The 17985-nt window shown below is 46.5% G+C and overlaps 1 protein-coding gene across 13 annotated transcripts in view; it reads right to left on the reverse strand.

Annotated features, from left to right (window-relative positions):
- The window catches only part of Pcbp3 (poly(rC) binding protein 3), a 191498-nt gene that overhangs the window by 60725 nt on the left and 112788 nt on the right, over positions 1 to 17985 (reverse strand). The gene's annotated exons all lie outside the window — the stretch shown is intronic.

The following is a 17985-nucleotide window of genomic DNA, read 5'->3' on the forward strand; positions in this document are numbered from 1 at the left end:
GTTAAACAAGAGGGCAGGGAGATGCCTCAGCTGAGAAAGTGCCTGCTTTACAGGCATGAAGACGTGAGTTCATCCCCAAGCACCTGCGTATAAAGCAAAATGCAGTGGCACACACTTATAATCCCAGAGGTGAGAAAGGAGAGGCAGGAGGATTCCTGGGGGTTGTTGACCAGCTAGTCTAACCAGACTGATAAGTTTCAGCAAAAGACTCTGTCTCAAAAAATAAGATGGAAAGCAATTGTGGAACATACCTAATATCAATCTCTGACCACTGCATATACGTACATATGTGTGTGTGCACTTGCACATAGTATGAACCTACATGTGCACACACATGTCAAACAAAATAACATGTATGGTATTTTCCACCTGTAACTTCAGCACTTGGGAAGCTGAAGCAGGAGGACCACAAATTCAAGGCCAGCCTACAATATGTAGTGAGACCTTCATTGAAAATTCCAAGAGCTAGGGATGTAGAGCAGTGGAAGAATATTTGCCTGGCATTCACAAAACCCTGGGTCTGATCTCCAATACCATACTAGGGGGTAGGAATCAGAGAGGTCTCCTATTAATTATTGCAACACTAGCCTGTCTTCATCTTCAGCCTCTCCCCACCTTGGAGCCACACGGATAAGACACTGATGACGAAAAGGGCACAACCCTATCTGTACCCACACAGAGAGGACAATGGGAACTGTGCAAAGAACCAGGACTGGAACCTGCACGTGGGCGAATGGGGCAATGCAGGAAAGGAAACTGAGCCTGAGCCACGAGTGGTGAATGCTGCACAGCCCTGTTCGTGTAGCAGCTCAGGGGGACTGCAGGAACTGGACAGTAGCATCCCAAGAATCCCAGTGGAGCCTTTGTGAGAGAATGCAGCCCAGCGAACCTTTGGTCCTCTCATCACAGCTCATCCCAGGAGGAAGTATAATGACCTTGTCCCTCTAAATGTGACTCATTAAGGTTCTGGGCTTAGTGACAAGACAGTGACATGCCAAAATTAAAATGAGGATGTCAACAGGAAAGCAACTAAACAATGAGACCCCAGGTCCATGCCCAAGGCCCTCCAAATTGAAACATCCACCTAAAACCCAGCTTACTGTAGGTCACAGAGAACAATCCCATAAAGTTTTATATGAAACAGAAAAGGGACAGAAGGCAGTGGTATCTGGTCCCGATGTGCTAAAACCAGAAATAACTCTAGCCAATTTACACCACTTACACAATATTAGGAAAATTTAGGGAAAGGATCATTAAACTGGTCACCAAGAGAAAGCAGAGTGACCTGCAGAGTCATTCCTCCTCTGTTACCAATACTTAGAGAAGCCTGGAGACCCCACCCTGCAGCTAGATAGGAGACAATAGAAGTCCAGGAAGTCCCTATTTCTATTCACAATGGGAATGCCACCAGGGAGAGGCAGAGGTCAAATCATGAATGTAGCTCCCTCCCATCTACTGATTTGGGGTCCACTAGGAAAAACAGCAGCAACCATTTTGAAGTCTGGATGATTAGGCCATCATAGGCAATATCAGTCTCAAAGGATGAGGACCCCAAACACATCACATTTCCCACGGGGACATAGCAGCTACAAATAACACACAGGCACACAGGCAACACTCAATGTTCTCTCATGTGTGTGGGCACAAAAGAAGAAACCGTGTCACCCAGGCTCTTTGTACACACGCTGTGCCATGAGGAATGAACCAATCAGAACACGGTATGCCCAGCTGTCCTTGACAGGGCTTCCTTGCCCACTTCTCTGACTCCCAGGTGCCAGGGCAGCCACTATATCTTGAGGAGTTATTTGGCAATGACTCCAGGTTTCTAAAACTGGTTAAGAACAACCATGGCTCTAGAAACCTGAAATGTGGGCTTTTGCACCCGCAGGGCATGCTAGAATCTCATGTGGATCTCTTCATAAGGAAGATCCAGGCTGGTGCCACAAACCTCTAAGTCCCGAGTAAGAACTAATGGAAGTTTGCCTCCGAGTAACAAATGTATAAATGTAAATGCAACCCTCTTCCTACAGATCAGTGCCAAGAGGAAGGGCACAGCCATGGTCTCATGTTGCTTTTCCTGGTCTAATGTCCAGAATCACTTCAGTCCCTTGAGTGTGAGGTGAGGACGCTGGCCTGTCCTTGCAGGTCTGCTATGTGTGTGTGGATTGCCTGTGCCCCACTCAGAGAAATAGCACTGCCAGGGCTCCTGGCCTCTGGTTCTGACCTTGGCATACGTGCTGACCAGTCTAGCACATGGCCAGAGGCCTGGTCTCTGGAAGTGTCTGGCCAGGCTCGGAGGCAAGCCAAGTATGAGATCCTGGAGAAATAGGGAGTACCTCCTTGCTCCCTATGGTTCATTCAACAAATCAGCCAAAGGCCAGAAAGGTAGCTCTCCTGAACACACTGAGAAACCAGTATAGGAGTCCATGTAGAAAGGAGGGACATGGACAAGTGGCCATCACAGTGGCCATCAGTGAGGGCTCTATTAGCTTCGCTGTGAAAAACCCTACTTTTATCAGCTTTAAAATTAATGTCTGTATCATTCCCAGAAAAGTACAAAACTGTTGCATACATTAAAGAAAAATGTTGTGTCTGATTCCTAGTTGTTTGGTCCTTTCTTCAAGGAGCATGGTGTGATGGGAGGGCTGCTTGACTGGCTATGGCTTGGTCCTTTGACTCCATGCTGGATAGAGACAGTCCCTCGGTCCACCACACTAAGAGGCTAGCATTTGAGGTGGCCCACAAGACTGCCCACATGAGCACTAAGTGGCTGTTTTTGTGAAGCTCAATTTGGCCACATTAGTTTCTTTAGCTGCTTCTGGCTCTGCTCAATGGCTGTCCCTAAAAAGAGCCAGAACCATGGCTCACCTTGGAACATGGACCTTTCAAAGATGGCTTCCATTTAGCATGGAGCTCTGAAGCCTGTGTAATAAAGTATGCAGGGTGAAAACTGATACTCTAGAAACTTCTGCTACTTCCATATCACTTTAAGAATTTTGATGATCAATCCCATCATCTGTTTAATACATACATGTGCGCGTGTGCACACACACTTCAGTTGTGTTGGTAAATTTATTAGAAGAGAAAAATAAAACCTCTCAAAGTGTTCCAGCTTTACCATTCTTCACAGCCTTGCAGGTCACGGCTCTAAGGACAAGGAAAACTGAGGTGGCAGGGGTGGCCCACTTCCTTCCTCACAACGAAGTGGAGCTTATGCCTCACCATAGTTCTTCCAGCTGTGAGACCTGTGGTCCATGGTAGGTTTGGAGGGACAAACGAACAGATTTCAGATTCCACAAGTACCCTGGCACTGTGACACAGATGCCATAACCCAATGGGTGAGACCAAAGGGCTGCAGTGAACACACCCTTGGTACCACATCATTCCACAAGATCATAGAGCCCAGGAAGGCCCTCCAGGAAGGCTGGGTTATATCTAAGGGGCAAGGACTTCTGGGGTATCATGGGAGAGTCATAACCTGGCAAGTCTCGGGACATGGCCACAGCTTCAGAGAGTCAGAGCCAGGTCCTCGGAGCAGTCTAGCTGCAAAGAAGCCCTCGGGAGACCTTTAAATGGGGCCAGGAAAGATGGACGAGGCACCAGGAGGGCAGAATGAACTGCAGAGATGCGGGCTGAGGAAGCAGCTGCTGCAGAGGTTGGGAAGGGATGCCGCACTGGGGCAGGAGAAGGGAGAAAAAGGCAAGAGCTGCTTATTTGTATACAGTAGGGACAAAGCAGATGGTGACTCTGTTCTTTCGATTCCTCTCCCATTGGGGAAAGCCTAATTGTGAAATATGCTTGGCCTCGTGTGAGTGTATATCAGTATTTTGATAGCTATCCTCTCTCATTAACAGTATGTCTTTCATAAATAAGAACAGCATTTCATTAGAGAAGAGCCCCCCACACACACAATTTCATAGCTTGGGCAGGGACACACCGAGCAAGCCCTTGGCTGTCCAGGGTCACACTGCTCCTTGTTTGCACCCGACTCAGGAAACTGTTCAGATATTGCCCCTCAGTGCCCCTAAAAGTCCATTCCAAGTCTGGGTGGAGAATGCGAGAATGCATGGACATACACATTCATGAACACACACACATATACATGCACATATACACCCTACACACGCACATGCTCACACACAGTTTCCCAATGGTGCAGCCACCCTGGCATCATATTCTATGACTCACTTAAGACTCCTGTCTTCAGTCTACTCCCTCTAAAGCAGTGATTCCCAATCTTCCTAATTCTGTAATCTTTTAATACAGCTCCTCACGCTGTGGACTCCCAACCATAAAAGTACTTTTGTTGCTATTTCATAATTATAATTTTCCAGTGTTAAGAATTGTAATGTAAACATCTGTGTTTTCTGATGGTCTTAGGCAATTCCTATGAAAAATTCATTTGACCCCAAATTTGACTCCACAGGTTGAGAACCACTACTCTAAATGAATTTGCTATTCATAGGTTGAGGCTCTGCCTTTGTATGGTGACATCAATACATTAGAGGCTCCTGTAAAGCTGTGTGTCCAAGAACACACTAGAGAGGGCTCTGAATTCTCAGCTACAGAGGAGGGAGCCCGAACGCCTCTTAGGAGTCAGTACACATGGGACTCAGGCCTGCAGGATCCAGATGTGTCACCTGGTGCACATCTGTACAGATGCTGTAGTGTGGCTGTGGGTGTGATAAAGTGGTCCGTCTCAGCACAGCCCTCATCTAAATCACAGAAGAGGTACCTCAAGATACAGGTCACAGGGCCTCCGTGTGGGCTCTGGAAAGGACAGGTGAAGGTGGCCTCCCAGTGCCCAGGGCTCTAGACAGTGCCCTGGGGCTACAGCCTCATAGGCTCTTGGAACATTAGGGGACATGAGCAAAGGTCCACAGATGAGAGCAGGGCTTTGGCCACAGCTGTAAAGTGGGCAGGCAAACACTGAGCTGTTGCCCATTGCTACGACCTGGTGAGACCGAGTCCTGAGGTGCTCTGGGCACCACCTTCCAGTTTGTAGGAGGTTAGGGGAAACAGGCTTCCCCTTTTGTGAAGTGTGACAAATACAGTGGCTTCTAGGACAGGCAGAAGGGTGGATCCTGCACAGCAGAGACCCAGGGCACCTGAGCCAACCAGCGCATCAGCAGCAGGCACCAAATCAACAAGAACTTTCTGGAATTTGATTCTTCCTATATCTGGGTTTTCAGTGAGGAGGCACAGTGACCTGAGATGCACACGTATTTCAAGTGCCCTGGCTGCTCACTGCACACGGCTAGTAGCACTAACTACCTGATGCTTTCAGCACAGAGCGTTTGAAAGTGTATGTGAAAAGCCCAGAGACGACTTAAAGCACGGGAGCCATGCAACAGGCCAATGAGAAGAGTGATTGCGGGAAGAGCAGTGGTAAGGAGGTCACTGCTGAGCCAGGAGCTGAGATGATTGATTAGGCGCAACGCACAAGCTCTGAACAAAGGTGAGCACCTTCTTTCTCCCCAGGCACCCCAAAAATGATTTTAATCTCAGAATGTGAAGACACACAACTTCATCCCATGCCCCCTCACCCCAGAGTTTAGCCACAGGTTGTAGAAAAGTAGGGGGCTGGATGAACACAGGCAGACACATTTCTAGGCTCTGGCAACCATGGCACATTTGGAATCAAGAAAAGTCAGTCACACAGTCTGATGATAAAGCTGTTCCCATTCCAGCTCACAGAGGGGCTCTTCTGTTACCTGGGAGCCGGTGGCAGCTGCCTTCCCCCACTACCTATGTGTTTTCCCAGCTGTGTCTGGATGGGAATCTCATTAGGACCAGAAGCGTGGGAAGTGAAGGTGCGTGAGGGTACCTGCCAGGGATGAGGAGTCCTAGGGGATCCAGGAGAGGGCAGCAAACACAGGGCTGCTCACCCAAGCACACGTGAGACTGGAGATGAGCGATGAGCCTGGGCCTTGAGGTCACGAGAATCTCAGGGAGTTGGCCAGCATGGGACTCTCAAGACCTGCCCCCTGTGAGCTGTGAATATGAGCCGGTCCTCTTGCAACAGAACACAATTTCCAGCAGAAGCCCCATAAGAAAGCCATCTAAGGAATGGACTTTCACTGAGTGAACGTTCCTTCTGCTTACTTCGGGGACAAGGCCCAGTTTAGAGTTCAGCAAAGAGCAGAAGCCAGGGTAAGAACACAACTAATGAAGCACACTGTGCCTTTCTGGAGAAAGGATGCTGCTACAGAAACACGGAAAACTCAAGCCAACTGACGGGTAGCTCCAGGCACGTTAGTTCTGATCATGAGCTGGTGGACAGAATACATTAGAGAGTCTACACAGAGAATTACACAGGTCACAGCTGTAGCTCAGATCTGTGCCCTGTACATGGGGCTGCTAACCCAAGACTCCCCAGAGAAGGCTGGCTGCTGTAGTCAACAGAACTTCCATATAGAGCAACTTCAGAAAGGTACACATGGTCTGGGTGCTTTCCGTTGATGATGAAGCCCAAACTATGAAAATAAAGTGACGCCATTGAGTATGTAATATCAGTGCCACTAGGTGGCAGCAGAGCACTATAGCCTGATCAAGCACACCGCGTCCTCAAAGACAAAAATGTGTCCCGGTGGGCTTTGGCTGTAGCCCAGCGCTAAGCCCTCCCAGCACCTGCTTCTATAATTTTAACACTAACAGGAATAACCCACACTTGCTCGTGTTATTGTCCACAGCTACTTCTCGCTCCCAAGGCAGAAGCGAACTATACTACAAGACTGAGACTATTTCCTTCCCGGCTACTCTAGAGAGTATGTGCCAGCCTGACTAATCCATCGCGACAAGGTGTCACAATGTTTATGTGACTTCAGACAGTGCCCACTGCCTGATGCCACTTTCATGGATCAGCAACACCTTTCTGTGACACAGTTTACTTCCAGAGGCTTGTGCACTGCGTGCGGCATCAAGGCCCCAGTCTTGACCGAGTAGCCCAATGGGATATAGAGTAGGAGGGTGCAATGTTCTGATGGCCCTGCCTGGGCCACGGGTGTGCTGACCTCAAGGATAAGGTGTACACGACAATGTGTAATGGAAATAGGTGTTAACTCAGTCAAGAAGAATCAGGGCTTCTTGTCCAGGCTGTACGGCCCACAGAGCAGAGCCCATGATTGAAAGGGAGGCTAGGTTCTAGGGAAGGAGACCTCCAACCTTACAATGTGTAAGAAGCTTTCTCCAAATCCTTCCCTGAGTGGCCGAAAGCAGCAAGCAGCAAGCAGAAATCAGTAAATGCAGGCCTTCAGAAATTACCAGATACTGGGCCTTCCTCTGCCCATTTCAGCGGACTAAACACTATCATGAACCCCAATTAAACTGACAAGTGGAATCTTTGCCCCAGTCTGCATCACGAGGGCCATTGTGCTGTCAAGTGACAGCTGTACATTTTCACCCGTTACAGATCACACAACTGGGGTGGAGACGCTGGGCAGGCGCCAGAGCCATCTCCTTAGTTTCCTCCCTGGTCTCGGAAAGGAAAAAGGTCAGGTAGGGTCTCTGAGAACCACCCTCACCCTGACAAATAGCATCTGGGAAGATTGTGGAGTCAGCTTGCTGTCAAGGACTTACAGTCACAAAGCAGTTTAAACCTGTGACGACCCCACTGTATTTCTACTTCAAAGGATGGACAAGTCGATGGCAAACCTGCCCACCTCCACCAACCAAGTGCTAGCCCCACTGCTAGTGCCGAGCCAGATGTGGTCTCTGTACTGTGCCCGCTTGAGTGATGTACTGCACTGATCAGCCTTCTCAGCCCCATCAATCAACAACATACAGAAGAGTTTCTCTTCGTGGGAAAACTGCAACACACAATCGCTGCGTCCCTCATAGTCAAGGGACCGCTTCCACAAGACAGTGTTCAGGAACTCTGAATGCTTTGTTATTTTAATAGATCTTTTTCTTTTCTTTCTTTTTTTTGTTTTTTTGTTTAGGTTTTGTTTTTGTTTTTTTGGGGGGGGGTGGTGGTTTGTGTTGTTTTGTTTTGCTTTGCTTTGTTTTAAGAGAGGGTTTCTCTGTGTCCTAGCTATCCTGGAACTCACTCTGTAGACTAGGCTAGCTTTGAACTCAAGAGATCCACCTGCCTTTGCCTCCCGAGTACTGAGATTAAGGTTGTGTGCCGTCACCATCCAGTATTTTAATAGACTTTTAAAGACTAGTTTTAGGCTCACGAGCAACTGATTACCCATGTATCCCCTCCTACTTTGACAAGTCCCCTTCCTTCCCAACATCTCCTACCAGAGCACACTTACTCTAACTGCTGTGCCAAGCATGAGACACCTCTCTCCTTGACAACACAGACTTTACATCAGGGTTCATACTTGTCGCACACTCTCTGACATCGGGCAAAGGAAGAATGACGTGAACCCACTATTACAGTGTCACACAAACTGCTGTCACTGCGCTAAGAAGCCCTCTGTCATCTCTCCACCCAGCTTTCCCAACCCTCAACCTCTCGGCAATCACTCACTTTTGTTCTGTCTCTGTAGTTACGCCTTTTCTAAGACATCATGTAGTTGGAATCATATGGTCTATGGCCTATTCTCATCAGCTTTCACTCAATAATAACTATCTATGGTTTCTCATGTCTTTTCATGGTAGCTCATTTCTCTTTAGCACTGACTACAGTCTTGACTGAATGTACCATCGCTTACTTATGCCATTGAAGCAAACCTTGTTGTATTCATTTTTTTGGGAATTATGAATGAAGCTGCTGTACAGACTTCTGTGTGAGCATAACTTCTCAACAAATTTTGGTAGATATCAAGGAACATAATCGTAGGATCATAAAATACGAGAAGGTGTCATTTGTAAGAAACGGATCAAATCTTCACAAGTGGCTATACCGTTTTGTTTCTCACTGAGAGCGGGGAGGGAGGGAGAGAGCAAACACTGAAGTAGCCTGTGCTGTTGTCGGTACTCTGCACTTTGGCCGTTCTGGCAGACACGCCATGACAGCTCATTTAAATTGCTTTTCTCTAATGACATATGATGTGGGACATCTCCTTTCTAGTGAAGGATCTGAATTTAAGGTTTCTTTTATATAACAGTGCTGTACCAGCTATATCGTCTGTAAATATTTCCCAATCTGGAGCTTATTTCTTCACTCTTTTGACAGCATCCTATTCTACAAAGCAGAAAATTTGAACAAAATGTACCACTTCTTTCCTCATTGACTGTCACTCTAACATCCTATCAGCAAAACCAAAAGCCATCTCGATTTTCTCGTATGTTTTCTAGTTCAGTTTGTGTTTAGGTCTATGATCTATTCTGAGTTGATGCTTGCCTATTTATTTGTTTGCTTATTTATTTAGGGCATGTGGACTCCAGTTGTGTTCGCCTACGCTTCTTGACCAAAGATCAGCTGGCTATACTTATGTGACTTACAGCTGAGATCTTCTCAGTTATTAGCGTTTATTCTTTTACCAATACAACACTATCATGATATGGTAGTTTAAAGATTTAAATGCACACATGTGTGCAAATGTGTGCACATTCATACCAAGGCACACATTCGGAGATCAGAGGTCTCTCTTTCCACCATGTGGGTCCTGGTGATTGAACGCTGGTCATCTGGCTTGGTGGCAAGTCTCTGCTGGGCTGGCTCATCTAGTGAGTCTTGAAGTCAGTTTTGCTGTTTTCCTCTTTATTTTGTTTTCTTTTTTCTCCAAATAAACTTCAGAGTCACTTTGTCAATGTCCAAAATATAAGCAGTAAGCATTTTATTTGTATTGTGGTGACTCTATTACCAAGTTCTGACAAAGTGTCACCTTCACAACATTGAATCTAATCCTCGATATCGAACATTTATCCCTGCATTTGATTCTCCTTTGATTTATTCATCAGTTTTTTTCTAATAGCTTGCTTCATATATGTATATGTGCTGCTTTTGCCTAAGTATTGAGGAAGGGTGCTAATGTGGCATTGTGTTTTAATATAATTTTGCTTGTTCATTACTAGTATATAGGACTCTTATTTTTGTATATTAGCCTTATATCTTGAAACTTGGCTGTAATAATCTACTAACTTTGTGCATTTTATGCAGTTTTTGCCTATTTCATTTTAATCTTAAGTGTCCTCCTATGGCATAGATATTAAAGGCTAGATAGGGTACCAGCCTAGGGCTCTACTGGGAAGGACTGACAGCTTTCAGAAGTGGTGCCCACTGTGGAGAAGTTGGTTCACTGGAGGTGTGCCCTTAAAGATAATCTCAATTCTCTCTCTCTCTCTCCTCTCTCTGTCTCTCCCTCTCTCATTCCTCTCTTCCTCCTCTCCTCTCTCTGCCTAACCAAAGTCTACTATTTTCTATGTCACCTGGTTTTCAATCTTTATTTCTACTTCAATGATTCTCATCACCCTGGTTTCATTTTCATCTAGTTCAAAACAATTTTGAATGTAGCTTTAACAGTTTCCCTCTCTCTAAAGAACTTCTAACATCTCTTACAAGGCAGGTGGGTAATCTAGCACAGGTATGTGGGCCCTGGTTCGGAACAAGAGTCACTCTGACCCCAGTGGGCTCTCTTCTGCTCCCAAGTCCTTTCCTTATTGCTTCTGCCCTTCTGGCCCACTATCATTTGCTAACCAGTTTCAGTGAGCTCTACTGGGAATGCTTGGAGAAGAACTGCTTGATGTGGGATTTCCCTCTGCATGCTGTAATATGATTGGCTAATTAATAAAGAAAACTGGCTTGGCCTGATAGAGTAGAACAGAGTTACGTGGGGAAAACTAAGCTGAGTGCTGGGAGGAAGAAGGCGGAGTCAGAGAGAAGCCATGTAGCCCCGCCAGAGCCGGACAGAACTTTACCCAGTAAGCCACAGCCACATGGCTATACAGAGATTAATAGAAATGGGTTAAATTAAGATGTAAGAATGAGCCAATAAGAAGCTAGAGCTAATGGGCCAAGCAGTGATTTAAATAATATGGTTTCTGTGTGATTATTTCAGTTCTGTGCAGCCGGGATGAACAAGCAGCCCCCTACTACAACTGCTTTCCAGCCTGAATCCTGAACTGTAGATCATCAAAATAAATTCTAGACAGAGATAAAAATGTAAAATAATACATACAAGAAACTATTTGCATTAATAGCTTTCCCTGTGGCTGTGATAAATTTCCCTGATAAACAAGAGATTAAGGGAGAAAAAGGTATATTTAGGCTTATAATTCAATACACCATGGCAGGAAGTCCAGGTGGCTGGCCACACTGAATCCTCAACTGTCCATCACAGCAGGAAGTCCAGGTGGCTGGTCACATTGCAGCCTGAGTCACGAAGCAAAGAGTGACAGCTGCCAGTTTTCCTCTTTTCTATGCAGTCTAGATTCAAGCTCAGGGAATGGTGCTGCCCACTTTTAGGGTGGGTCTGCTTCAGTTAACCAAAATAATCTCTCACAAGCACAGCCAGAGGCTAACCTAACCTCCTCACAGATCTGTCCAAAGCCTTGTCTCCTAGGAGATTCCAGATCCCGTTAGGTTGATGAGTCTTATAACTATCACAACATTCAATATTTATAGAGCTCAGCAATGAATAAGACAACTATATGTCTTAATCAAAAGTAGGAACTTATAAATGGAAAGAACGCCTAGAAATTAATGTTTAAAATGTGACTTTCCCAAAAGAAAAATTGGCTGTGCAGACAAAATATAAAACTCTCAAAGAATAATCAGCAAGGAATTAGGGGGATCCTAGGGCATAAGCATCTGTATAAAATGGGTGCTGGTCACAGTAGCATCTGAGCAGAAGGCGATGCCAAGGCTCTGTTCTCTGGGTCAACAAACAGAAGGAGAACCTGGCTCAGATGCATTCTGGGAGGTAGGAGCCCACTCCTGGGACCATGGCCATGGGAGGCCTGCTCTGCAGAAAACCTTCCACTTGCCCTCCCACTGCTAACCGTGTGACTCAGTTCCTCTCAGTTTCAGCTCCTCGTTCTAAACGGGGATCATGAAATACCCACCTTTCAGGGCTGTGCAAAGTACTCTATAATTTGTAAAATGTTACACAAATGGGGGAATTTTAGGTTTTGTTCCCCTTCTATAATCCCACAGTAAAAATAGGAGACAAGAGAAAGCATGGGGAATGCATTTACTATCTTAGCTTCAAATGGTACCAGGATGTCACTGTCTGCTGGTATAGGGTGAAGAATGGATGTGTACACACTGCATAACCCATCTCAGAACCTAACCTGTTTCCCATTCTAAAGATTGAGGGGTAGCCCACATCAGCTCAAGTGTTGGTGCGGGACAATTGTCTATATTCTGTCAATTATGTTTTAAACAAATGCTTATTGGCCAGTAGCCAGGTAGGAAGTATAGGCGGGACAACCAGAGAGGAAGTAGAGGTGGGTCATAGAGAACAGGAGAATTCTGGGAAGGAGGAAGCCCATTCCTCTCCAGTCCTGTCCCAACCACAGAAGAAGGAAGATGTGATTGCCCCACTGGAAAAGGTACTGACCCATGTGGTTAACATAGATAAGAATAATGGACTAATATAAGTTATAATAAGAAGCCTGAGCTAATGGGCCAATCAGCTTATAACTAATATAGACTTCTGTGTGATTTTCTTTGGGGCTAAAAGGCTGTGGGACCTGGTGGGAGAACAGAAACCAGGCAGGACAAAAACTCAGACAATGAAGTGTTCTCCCTTACTGCAGTTTATACCACTTTGAAGAAGCCCAGATAGCATGATCCATGTGACGCTGTCATACTGGCTCTGTGACCAGACCTTTGCCAGGCCTTCCTTCTTCTATTGGTTATCAGGTATGCTTTCTCTAAGCAGGGTTGGCGCCTACCTCAAGCAAAATTAGTCAGGGGATATTGTCCCTGAAGGCATGAGGGGGATTTTCTTGATGTCTCTTCATGCCATCCTGCCAGTTCTTCTCTCGGTCTCCTGAAGGTACAGGCAAGGTAGAGGGAGATGCCCACCCTCCATGCAGCAGGATGGGGTGGGCTACACCTCTCCTGTCACAGCATAAGCATGTTGGTATTTGTTCCAGCTGGTGACACAAAGGGAAGCAAGTAGCCTTGTCTCTCTTCCAGCACTGCTAGCTCCACACTGCCCCGAAGGCCCAACCACTCTATGACTGCGGTGACCACTCTTGCTTGTCAACTTAACTACATCTGGAATGAACTAAAACCCCAAAATGGACGGCATACCTGGGAGGGGCTTTTGCTTAATTTGAAGTCAGAAGATCTACTTCTAATCTAGATCTTTGAGGTAGGAAAACACAATTTTAATCTCTAGATCTTTTGAGCTGAGAAAACTCACCTCTAATCTTGGCCACACCTTCTGCTGGAAGTCTTATATAAAGACATGAAAGAAGGAAGCTTTTGCTGTGTTTGTGCTTCCTTGCTAGCAAGTCCAGTCCTTCACTAGCATTGGAGCCTACCTCTTCAGCATTCCAGTGTCCACTGAAGACCAACTGAGACATCCAGCCTCATGGACTGAACACCTACTGGATTCTTGGACCTTCTATTGATAGATAGCTATTATAAGACTAGCTGGGGCTTGAGAGGTGGCTCAGCAGTTAAAAGAACTGGCTGTTCTCCTAGAGAGCCCAAGTTCAATTCCCAGCACTCACATGGCAGCTCACAACCATCTGTAGCTCCAAGATCTGACATGCTCACAAGACATACATGCACACCAAATGCACACAAAGTAAAAATAAATTATTGTTTTTAAAAAGACTAGCTGTACCACAGCTTGTAAGCCATTCTAATAAACCCCCTTTACATCTATCTGTCTGCCTGTCTATATATCTCATCCATTCTCTCTCTCCCCTCATTCTCTCTAAATAGATAGATGGATAGACAGACAGACAGATAGATAGAATGAGACTTATTCCATAAGCTCTGTCACTCTAGAGAACCCTACCTGACAAACACAATGGCACCAACTCCAGGGCCCAATGATCCACTACGGGATAGACTGTCTGAAGGGTTATGGGGTCTAGGGGATTCAGAAGAATGATTCTGATCTCACCGGCACCTTTTCCTAGTCCAGGCAAACTCCCCCTTGCTACTACCACCACCCATCCAGAATGCTCAAATTACTTCCCTTCTTTTGATCTACCCTGGGTAGGGGGAGCATCCAACTCCCCATGCATGCAACCATATTCCTTTTTCTAAAGGAGCAAAGCCCCTAGTGGGGAACACCCTTAGGCCCTGCATTCTCAGAAGAGCACAGGCCAAAATGGAGGCAGCGGTGCCAAGTTTCCAGTGTGATAGTGTCCCATATGGCCATTGTGGTGGCAGGTTAAGGATGCCCAAGGCAGTCCAAGGAAGCCTGAGGCCTTAGCACAGGTACAGTTGGGGGAGGGGAGGATGCAAAGTACCCCCCCCCAGAAGGACTGTGTATCACCATGGAGTCAAGCAATGGAGAATTTCTGTAGCCAGTACTTGACATCCTTTGTGATGGTTAAACCTTCAATGCCAATTTGATGGAATTCAGAATCACTTAGGAGATATATGTCTGGGCATGGCTCTTAGGGTATTTTTAGGGAAGTTAATTGAGAAGGGGGATCTTCTCTAAAAGTGGGTAGCACGGTCCCACGGGCGAGGGTCCTGGACTGAATAAAAATGAAAAAACAAGCAAACAAGCAGTCACTTCTTGGCTTCCTGACTGAGGATGCAATGTGATTGGTTACCTCGTGTTACCATCAGCATGGCATGCTTTTCTGGCCGTCTGACCTATGCCCCTCAAACCATGAGCCATGAAAGTCCTTCCATCCTTCCTTAAGCTGCATTTGTTAGGCAACTAATGTACCTTTCCTGTGCAGCAGTGGGGAGACCCCTACAGGACGCTGATCTGATGGCAGCAATTCCTCAAGGGATGTCCCCCTTTCCCAGATGACTCTAAGCTTGTACCAAAGCAACAAAACAACCAGGCAGTTCATCTGAGCCATCTCAGCAGTCTGACTTTTAACAGAACCCAGCCTTCCCTTCACCAGGGAAAAGGTTTTGTGACTCGGTGCCACCTTCTCCTACTTTTGCTGGGCATCATGGTAACAGGAGTCTCTGGTCCCTGACTTTAGCCTAGTCACAAACCCCAGTGTGTGGAAACCCCAGTCACGTTCATTAAGCCAGTGCCCACAGACTTCAACCTTGTTTTTGCTTCTGTGTGCAACCTCAGGGTCTGTCTGGGGTCAATTTCCTGCCTGGCCTACTAGGCCCTGGTCATCTTGAATCTCCCACGAAAGTATACTGTTTAGTGTACATCATTATTTCCGCAGCCCAAGACTAGGGACACAGGTGGAATCAACATACATCCATGGAATAACACAGCAACGGTGCAGAAAATACCACTGCTCTGGCGATCCTGGTACTATCAGACAGCAGGCTGAACAAGTCATGAGGAGAAGGCAAATCAGCAGAGTTCCTCTGTGGCTTCTGCCTCCAGATTTCTGCGGTTCTACTCTGACTTCCCTCAATGTCAGAGTGTGACCTGAGAGTTGTAGATAAAATAAACCCTCTCCCCCCCAAGTTGCTTTTGGCCATGGTGTTTTACTGCATCAACAGGAACCCTAGAGAGGACGTCAGTGATTCTTGGTTTTGTTCATTGTGTGACTCACGCCATCCTATTTCATGTGTTTTCCTACCCTAAATGTTTGCTGCTTCTCAAAGTCCTTGGCTGTTTCTTTGGAGAAAGCAATGCCTTCTATCTGAATCTTTTTCTCACGTGTTATGCTCTTAAACCATCCCTTGAATGTTCTTCCTTCCTATTGTGTGTAAGGCTTCTTTCTTCTGCTCTTTGTTTTCAAGTGTGTGATGGAGCTGGGCTGTGTGCACAGTTCTGCAAAGCTTTCGTCTGATTGTCCTGCACTGTCTTAGGAAGTGGTTTCCAGTTCCTCTCTGGAGTTACAGATGCTGAGGCCCAACCCACAAACGACTTTCTCAATGTGAGGAGGGTATATACCTCTGGAGCTCACTATAGAGCACTTCAGGGTGGAGAGGGGGCCCGTTTTCTCTCCTGCCCCGTTGTGCATCAGAGTTCTAGTTCTTCCTGGCCTCTCCACATGTCCTATGGCATTCACAAGCATCATTTATTTCATACAAATTATATTCCTGGCCCTCTAGCTGCAGGCTCTCCATCCCTACCGTAGCTGCTGCTCGAATTGTGTCTTTTCTGAAGGCTTTGGATTAAGATGACAGCAGATGACAGTTCTCTGCAATCTTCCTGTTAGAATATGCATCACCAGGAGACTAGGGTGCACTATCTTTAGGCTCCAAACATCCTTCCTAAAGGACGGACGACATTTCCAGACTGCAGGGCCACAGAAGGCCTGCACCTCCTTCCCAGTCTCACTTAAGCAAGGTGCCACAAAGGCCAGGTGGGGCTGGGGACTGCTTGCCTTGAGGTCCAGGCACAGAAGAGAAGCAGTAGTCCAATTATGTGATAGAGCAAGGGAAAGCTAAGGGCCAGAAACACAGCTCTGGGCTGGTGACAGGTCCAAGGGCCCAGCTCCCACACGTAGCAGAAGTAAACTGCACATCATCCCGGGAGCAGAGGCTAACCCATACATCTACTCTGTATTTATTCAAAACTTAGCCTGCAATTTCTCTGTTGCCTGTAATTAGCTTGTGATACTACATAACACTTGCTGTGTAGCTAAACAGCAATAGCCATGGAAACCAAGGACTGTTCTCTAAGTTGGAAAAGTGTGTATGTGTGTGTGTGTGGGGGGGTAATTTCTTGATTGTTTTCCGCTTGGAGAGCAGTTGAGTTACAACCACCAACAACTGGAACAGAAGCCGGGTATGACATTCTGCCTTCTGCTGTCCTCTTCTTAGGGAAGGCCTTGCTTGCTGGACCTCACCACTGGTACCCACAATACCCAGCACTGGCCTCAGGGCTGTCTCCTCTCCCTCTTGCTTGTATGTGCACCTCAGATTCATGTTGCTGCTTCTCCGGTTTCCACAAGAAACCAGCTTCCTTCTCCCCTCTCTCCTCCTGGTCAGTAAAACTCTCTAAAGTGACTTCCACCATGATGTGGGATTCCCTTCTGTATGCTAGGATGTTTTATTGCCATTGGTTAATAAAGAAGCTACTTTTGGCCAATGACTTAACAGAGTATGGCCAGGCTGGAAAAGATATATAGAGAGAGTAGGTGGAGTCAGAGAGATACCATGTAGCCGCCGCAGGAAGACAGATACCTCTGCTGGAACCTTCCAAAACTTTGCCGGTAGACCATGACCTTGTGATGATGCACAGATTAACGGAGATGGGTTAGTTTAGGAAATAAGAGCTAGCTAGAGATAAGCTTAAGCTATTGGCCAAACAGTATTGCAAATAATATAGTTTCTGAGTGATTATTTCTGATCTGGACAGCTGGGAAAACCACCATGTCTGCCATCCCACATTTTAATGTATTCCACCTTCACACATTTTTTTAAAAAGAATTTTTTTTTATTTTTACTTTATATGTTTGCTTTTGCCTGCATGTATATCTATGTACCACATGGATGCAGTGCCCGAGGATGCTGGGAGAGGACATCAGATTCCCTGAACTAGAGGTACAGGTGGTTGGTGTTAGAAACTGAAGACTGGAATTGTGTAATAGCAGCAGGAACTCTTATCCATGGGACCACAGCTCCAGCCCCTCGCACAAACACATCACTCTTGTTCCCTGAATCTAGAAAGCTCATGGCTGCTTGTGACTCCACAGACTCTCTTACTAAGAGTCCGTACTCTCACCCTGGCAGGTGAGGCTGCTTGCTTGATGAGCCTCATGGCTCCGCCCATCCCTAGTTTCACTACTGCTCAATCCCTGTTTACTCCTCTGCCTCCCTGCTCTACTGAGGCTGGTAGCCCCAGGCCAGGGCCTGAGCCTCTCCTCTGTCTATTACACCCTCAATGGTCCATGCTGTTTGCAGCCATACATGGATTTGCTGACCAAGCAGAAGTCTACATTTCCTTTGTCTTCTCTGCATGCCAGGCACCTCTCAGCTTGGAAGTCTCGCCTCAGCTTTTGCACTGCTGGTCTTCCCAT

Source organism: Chionomys nivalis, chromosome 19 (assembly GCF_950005125.1).
Source record: "Chionomys nivalis chromosome 19, mChiNiv1.1, whole genome shotgun sequence".
NCBI classification, from domain to species: Eukaryota; Metazoa; Chordata; class Mammalia; order Rodentia; family Cricetidae; genus Chionomys; species Chionomys nivalis.